The 8,208-nt window shown below is 41.8% G+C and overlaps 2 non-coding genes across 2 annotated transcripts; both read left to right on the top strand.

The window, feature by feature from the left end:
* Positions 1-731: 731 nt before the first annotated feature.
* Positions 732-896, top strand: LOC125290556. The gene has a single exon (XR_007192829.1). It is a non-coding gene; the product is annotated as a U1 spliceosomal RNA (small nuclear RNA).
* Positions 897-7,999: 7,103 nt separating this feature from the next.
* Positions 8,000-8,164, top strand: LOC125290557. Its single transcript, XR_007192830.1, has one exon. It is a non-coding gene; the product is annotated as a U1 spliceosomal RNA (small nuclear RNA).
* Positions 8,165-8,208: the final 44 nt, after the last annotated feature.

Below are 8,208 nucleotides of genomic sequence, written 5' to 3'. Positions count from 1 at the left end.
GTTTTTATAAATCAGTAAATGGAGCAGGACCTAAATACTTGTCAGACATGCTTCAGCAGTACACACCTTCTCGCCCTCTCAGGTCCCAGGTGAAAAACCTGCTAGTAAAACCTACAGTTAGAACTAAACATGGTGAAGCAGCTTTTAGCTGCTATCTTGCTCAGCTGTGGAACCAACTTTAGGATGACATTAAAAGGCCCCAACTGTAGCCAGTTTTAAATCTAGACTTAAGACCAAACTGTTCTCAGGCGGCTTTCTGCTAACGGTTGCGAGATACAAATTCTGAATCTGCCTCGATAATTATTCTACTTTGTCTTTTTTATTACTTTTTTTACTACTTTTGCCTTTGTTTTGCTTACTAATTATTCTTTATTTTTTAAATGATTTTACCTTGTGTTTTATGTTTTTCTTTTTATTATGATCTTTACCTTTTAACTATTCTTTGACTATATTGCCCTTCTATGCTTTTATTTGTTATTATCGTTTGGTTTTGTTTATGTAAAGCACATTGAATGACCTCTGTGTATGAAATGTGCTATATAAATAAATAAACTTGACTTGACTTGACTTGACTTGGCACTTCACCAGGAGAGGTCGCTGTTATGGAAGCTCCGAGTAATGATGTCTTTCAGGGAGGCCCCTCCCCCTTTACGGAATCTTGGAGGTGGGCCCACCGTCTGCGTGTTGCCAGTGGCCAGGAACCCCTGCGCCAGCTTGGTCTGTTCCAACTCATACTTACCTGGCAGGGGTGATACAATGATCAAGAAGGTTGTTTGCCCAGGGTGAGGCTCGGCCATTGCACATCCGGTCGTGCTGACCCCTGCAAATTCCTCAAATGTGGGAATCTCGACTGCACAATTTCTGGTAGTGGGGGACTGCGTTCGCGCTCTCCCCTGATTTTGATGGTGTAAAGAAAAGACAGAGCGACTAGTGGAACGTGGACAATGCACTCTGTGGGACACCATGGCTCATTTCTTTGCTTTCTGTGCCATGTTGGTAAAAATGAGGAAAGAGCTATTTCCGGTTCCGGTCGGCGTGCTCCGTATGTAACTACCTAAACTTCCAAACTTATCTATCTTAAATCTCCTTGTTACCATCTACTTTCTACGGATTTACTGGCTACCGATTATATCTAAGTGAACAAACTCTTGCATAAACTGTTGTTGCTTTCGAGGCTTTGGATTATCGGACTCTATAACCTTGATCGCCAAACTTTTCTGTCAAACGTTAGCGTTAAGCGTTAAGCCAGTATCAAGGCTGCTGCAAATACCGGGCCAAGGAAAGCGATATCTGGAAGAAAGAAAGCATCAAATTCCTTCTAACGTCTCTCACAACTAGTGACTCAATATAAAAGTGAGATCTTCTCAGATTACTTACCGCTACCTGTGTTCGAGTTATCAAGGAACTGCCGCGATATCGCTGTTGCTAGCCAACTAGCAAACAAGCGTTTAAAACAGTTGACACCGGCGAGCCCTGCGCCCAATACCACGATGCCTCCCCCCTCAGCTGTGCACCAGGCTGCGACTCATCGTCCTTCTCAGCGAAAAGATAGTGGAACTTCGAAGCCAGAATAGCGACCCTCCATCAGATTGAAGGATGAACAGTTCCTCGACACCATTCTCTCCGTAGTAATGCGCGTTACCTCTCTTACACACACAAATGCCAGATGCCCTGATTTCACTCTGTCCTCCAATACTTTAACCATGCCATGCACTAATGCAACTTCTGTCCCTGTTGCCTCTCCCCGGCCTCTGCTGAGAACCAAGCCTGCTCTGCTGGCCAGCTCCCTCCACACCAGCCTGAGCCATGGCGTGAAGCAAAGCATCACAAGCACGGCAGGCGGTCGGACGGCACTCAGGCCCAGCCCAACCTATACGACTGGAAAATGGCTATGCCATTCTGACCCGAGGATGAGGAGCCCCTCCAGCCCGAGACAACCATCCTGGTCCCTCCTCAAAGTCGGCGCCCCCGACCCCCTCCTCCCGGACCTCATCAACCTCCACCCTGGTCATCGGCAGTTCCATGGTTAGAGACCTCTGCATTCCCCCATCATGTAGCGGTCCCTCCAAGGTCTACTGCTTCCCTGGTGCCAAGGTCCTTGACATCCAGCAGAAACTCCCAAGCATCCTGGCCCGCCACACCAAGGTCAACAACATCGCCATTACCGTGGGCACGAACGACATCAGAGATAAGCAGTCAGTAGCACTGCAGGAAAACTACAAAACTCTCATCACCACTCTGATGGGCACAGAAAAACGCTTTGTCATCTCTGGGCCTCTCCTACCTACAGAAAGGTGCTGAGAGATGGTCCAGACTGTTCGATCTCCACACCTGGCTCAAACGCTACTGCGCTTCCTAAAGCATCCCCTATGTCAACAACTGGGGCTTGTTCTGGGAGAGGCCCAGTATGCTGAGCGTGATGGTCTCCACCAAACCAACATGGAGCCAGGCTACTCTCTGACAACATAAGCGTCCACACTGAGACATTGACATTCTGTAGAAAATATTACAGATTCACGCCCCCAGGTATTGATTCGAATGGCATTATACATGTGGATGAGTCTGAGAATGTTTTCTGCAGGGTAACATACAATACTACTACCATAGATCAAGCTGTGTCATGCAATAGCATGACTTATGCTATAGTTCTATTCAACGTTGATTTCTACCCAACGATAGTAAAAAGAAAAGACAAATTTAAAACTAGAAACCTAACAAATATTCTTTCCATACCTCAGCATATTCCTCAAAAGCCAGAGGCATTTTTCAGCTAACATGGGTTTACTAAATATAGGTGCACTTACTACCAAAACCTTTGCAATCAATGATTTTATTAGTGAAAAAAAAATTGGATTTTCTGTTTCTTGTTGAAACCTGGCTGACTTCAGACAGCTGAAGCTGTTCTTGTTGAGACTTGTCCCCAAATTATAATTTCTTCCACTCAATTAGACAAGGCAAACGAGGTGGTGGAATTGCCTCCATTCTCTCAAACAAATATAATTAAGACCGCGAAGTCAACTTTGGCAATTCGGCTTCCTTTGAGTATATTGCCCTCACTCTGAAGGCTGACCCAGCTGTACTTCTATTAACCTTATACCGCCCTCCTAAACTATGGACTGGCTTTCTCGACCAGTTTTCTGAACTTATGTAGGCTCATCATCACTAGCTATGATCGGATAATTGTAAATGGCGTACTTCAATATTCATGTCAATAAGACAACTGATGCTAAAGCCAGTAAGTTCCTTAATGTGTTGGACAGTTTAGAGCTAAAGCAGCATGTTACAGGACCCACCCACAACCTTGGCAACACCCTCGATCTAGTCATTTCCAGAGGGATAGAAGTCACAGACTTATCAGTAAATGATATAAATATGTCTGATCATCATTGTGTATCTTTTTAATATTGTACTACATACTCCAAAAATTCATCCCGAAATTGCAATCAAATCGACTCTTGGACATTAGAGCAGAACAGCAGTTCATAGCTCTTATAGACTCCATAAATTTAGATATTTTACATCATCCCATTGATCAAATGGTAGAGGCTCTTAATGTCTGAATTAGGCTCTGCTTGACAGAGTGGCACCCTTTAAAGACTAAAAAAAGGCCCTGTAGCAAACTGACACCTTGGATGAACGAAAATATCCATGATCTAAAAAGATCATGTAGGAAAGCTGAGAGAACATGGAGAAAACTAAGTTACAGGTTCACGTGCCATTCTAAAAGAAAAATTGCAAATTATAATAGAGCTATTGAATGAGAGGAGGAACCACTTCTCTAAGGTAATTGCTGAAAACAGTGGAAAACTCTAGGGTGTTGTTCTCTACCATTGATAGGCTATTGCATCAAACACCTTTGATACACTCAGTCAGGCATCCTCTCTAAGATCTGTAAGAATTTGCAAACTTCTTCAAAAACAAAGTCATTTCTATAAGGGAGGCTATTGGTAACACAAGTAATATGTTTGATAGTACACCCAAAAACAGCCCCCCAAAATTAAGGTCCTTTAGCACTATTACTCAATCTGAGCTTGGTAAAATTATAACTCAAACCGGCTCCTCAACATGTGTTTTAGATCCAATCCCTACTACATTCCTCAAAAGTATATGATGGCTTAGCTCCCTTTTTCTCAAGGTAATAAATACCTCATTAGAAACAGGTATATTTCCAACTGCTTTTAAAACCGCTGTTGTGAAACCTTTACTTAAAAAGTCAAAACTTGACCATACCAATCTGAGCAACTACAGGCCTATATCAAATCTATCGTTTTTGAGCAAAGTACTTGAAAAAGTTGTTTGCAATCAGTTAAATACCTTCCTCCAACGAAAAACAGTATCCTTGAAAAATTCCAATCAGGTTTTAGATCAAATCCTGGCACAGAAACGGCTCTAGTAAAGATAGTCAATGATCTCAGACTAGCTACCGACTCAAACAAAGTCTCAATCCTTATTCTTCTGGTTTGAGTGCGGACATTTGACACCATTGATCATAGCATCCTAATTCACCGCCTTGCCGAAGGTGGGTGGGTCTCTCTGATAATGCTCTAAACTGGTTTCAAACCTACATTACTGGCAGAGATTTTTATATCAGTCTAGGAGATCATGTATCTGAAAACATGACTTGCCTTTTGGTGTGGCCCAGGGAGCTGCCTTGGTCCCCTGCTATTTTCTCTATATATGCTTCCATTGGGAAACGTCATAGAAGTCAGCATAATGTAAACTTCCACAGCTACATGAATGATACCCAATTGTATCTTTCTGTGGAGCCAACTAACCCAGATGGCCTTTGCTCCCTCACTGCATGCCTAACCTCCATTAATCAGTGGATGAGCAAAAACTTTTTGAAACTAAATGATGACAAAACAGAGGTACTTCTGGTTGGACCAAAACTAAAGCGAGATATTATTCTTAGTAATCTGGGAACTTGGCACCAGGTCAAACCAAAAGTAACAAGCCTCGGTGTCATCTTAGATGCAGAGTTAAGTTTTAAGCCCCATATCAGTAAAGTTACTCAGACAGCCTATTTCCACTTGAGAAACATTGCCAAAGTCGCGCCCTTTTTAACTCAACAAGATGCAGAAAAACTAATTCACGCCTTTATCACTAGCAGGTTAGACTACTGCAATGCACTTTTCACTGGTCTTCCCAAAAACATCTAAAGAAATTGGCACTCATACAGAACTCTGCGGCTAGACTTTTTACTAAGACTAAGAAGAGAGACACATCACCCCTGTGTTGGCTGAACTGCACTGGCTCCCTATTTCCTATAGAATTGATTTTAAGGTTATGTTAATTACTTACAAAGCTCTGAATGGCATAGCACCTTCATATATCTCTGAGCTTTTAATATCTTATCAACCACAAAGGAAACTTAGATCATCCAATTCTAATCTTTTAATCGTACCCAAAGTGCTCCACAAACAAAGTGGAGAAGCTGCGTTTATCCATTATGCCCCAAACTATGGAACACCCTGCCTCTGTACATCAAGCAGGCGAGTTCAGTAAATATTTTAAAAAGATCTGAAAACATACCTGTACAGGAAAGTTTTAGTTAACTCATCTTATCCTGTAGACTACATTTTCAGATTATTCTACATCTGCTACTATTGGAGGGCAGCCAGCCAGAAGCAGATGGGCTCCCCCATAAGTCAGGTTCTGCTCAAGGTTTCTTCCTGGAATATGGGAGTTTTCCTTGCCACAGTTGCCATATGGCGTGCTTGTGGGGGAGTAAGAGGGTTAAGGCTGCCAGTCTTATGGCGTCATTTTCTATATTTTTGATATGTTGCTGAGTATAACATAAACAGCAAAGAAAAGTGATTGATAATGACTGACTGACTATTATTGTGTTACATGCTTCAAATGTAAAGCACTTTGAGCTGCATTCTGTGTATGAAAGGTGCTATACAAATAAAGCTTTATTATTATTATTATTATTATTATTATTATTATGTTCTGCGTCGTCCACTCTTTTTGCTTTCGGCTTCTCCGTCGAGGAGGGAGTCTAGATTTAGTCGTGCCTCCTGTCCACTATCTAGCGGGATAATTTAGATCAGCCCTTCCACATGTGTCTTAGACACTCTGCCTACCAATTTCTTCAAAACTGTTTTTCACCTCATAGCGGATGTCCTTCAAATTGTAAATGTATCATTGCTGTCTGACACTTTTCCTAAGTCACTGAAAACAGCTGTTGTAAAGCCACTTCTCAAGAAGAATAACCTGGATGCCTCCATGCTAAACAATTACAGGCCCATATCAATCTACCTTTTATTGGCAAAATTATTGAAAAAGTAGTCTTTAATCAATTAACCACCTTCCTAACATCAAATGGGTATTTTGATTACTTTCAGTCTGGTTTTAGGGCAAATCACAGCACTGAAACAGCTCTCATTAAAGTTTCCAATGACATGCAGCCTCAACACAGATTCAGGTAAAACATCAGTCCTAGTGCTACTGGACCTTAGTGCAGCATTTGACACTGTTGATCACAATATTTTACTACACAGACTAGAACACTGGGTTGGATTTACAGGCATAGTTATCAGCTGGCTAAAATCATATCTACAAGAAAGGGAGCTTCTTTGTTGCCATCGGAAGCTGTACCTCAACACCAACGTCCTTGACCTGTGGTGTTCCCCAGGGTCGATCTTGGGGCCACTATTATTCAACCTCTATATGCTCCCACTTGGACAAATCATTCAAAATAATTTGATTTCATATCATAGCTATGCAGATGACACACAAATTTACTTAGCTCTATCACCAAACAACTATGGTCCTCTTGAATCTATGTGTCAGTGTATAGAACAAATCAACACCTGGATGTCCCAAAATTTTCTTCAGCTGAACAAAGAAAAACTGAAGTAATTATATTTGGTAAAAATGAGGAAAGACTTAGGGTTGCCACTCTCCTTGGCCTTAAAGGGTTGAAGGCAAAGGATACTGTTAAAACCTTGGTGTATTAATTGACAGTGATCTAAATTTCAACAGCCACATGAAAGCGATAACTAAATCAGCTTTTACCACCTCAAAAATATTGTCAAACTCAGGGGCTGATGTCAAAACATGACTTAGAAAAACTCATTCATGCATTTATCTCCAGCAGGGTTGATTACTGCAATGGACTGTTCACAGCCTTCCTAAAAAAGACTATTAAACAGTTTCAGGTGATACAAAATGCAGCAGCTAGGACTCTAACAAAACTAAAAGAACTGACCACATTACTCAATTCTTAAGTCCTTGCACTGGCTTCCAGTAAGTCACAGAATTGACTTTAAAGCACTATTGCTTGTTTATAAATCAGTAAATGGAGCAGGACCTAAATACTTGTCAGACATGCTTCAGCAGTACACACCTTCTGGTCCTCTCAGGTCCCAGGTGAAAAACCTGCTAGTAAAACCACAGTTAGAACTAAACATGGTGAAGCAGCTTTTAGCTGCTATCTTATTTCGGCTGTGGAACCAACTTTCGGATGACATTAAAAGGCCCCAACTGTAGCCAGTTTTAAATCTAGACTTAAGACCAAACTGTTCTCAGGCGGCTTTCACTGCTTGGTGCGAGTTACAAATTCTGAATCTGCCTCGATAATTATTCTACTTTGTCTTTTATTACTTTTTTACTACTTTTGCCTTTGTTTTTGCTTACTAATTATTCTTTATTTTTAAATGATTTTACCTTGTGTTTTATGTTTTTCTTTTATTATGATCTTTACCTTTTAACTATTCTTTGACTATATTGCCCTTCTATGCTTTTATTTGTTATTATCGTTTGGTTTTGTTTATGTAAAGCACATTGAATGACCTCTGTGTATGAAATGTGCTATATAAATAAACTTGACTTGACTTGACTTGACTTGGCACTTCACCAGGAGAGGCTGCTGTTATGGAAGCTCCAGTAATGATGTCTTTCAGGGAGGCCCCCCCTTCTGAATCTTGGAGGTGGGCCCACCGTCCTGCGTGTTGCCAGTGGCCAGGAACCCCTCGCCCAACGGTCTGTTCAACTCATACTTACCTGGCAGGGGGGTGATACAATGATCAAGAAGGTTGTTTGCCCAGGGCGCAGGCTCGGCCATTGCATCGGTCGTGCTGACCCCCTCGCGAATTCCTCAAATGTGGGAATCTCGACTGCACAATTTCTGGTAGTGGGGACTGCGTTCGCGCTCTCCCTGATTTTGATGGTGTAAAAAAAAAGACAGAGCGACTAGTGGAACGT

The sequence above is a fragment of the Alosa alosa genome, unplaced genomic scaffold (assembly GCF_017589495.1).
Source record: "Alosa alosa isolate M-15738 ecotype Scorff River unplaced genomic scaffold, AALO_Geno_1.1 AALO_1.0_unplaced_671, whole genome shotgun sequence".
Lineage (NCBI taxonomy): Eukaryota > Metazoa > Chordata > Actinopteri > Clupeiformes > Clupeidae > Alosa > Alosa alosa.
This window is presented reverse-complemented; position numbering and strand designations above follow the sequence as displayed.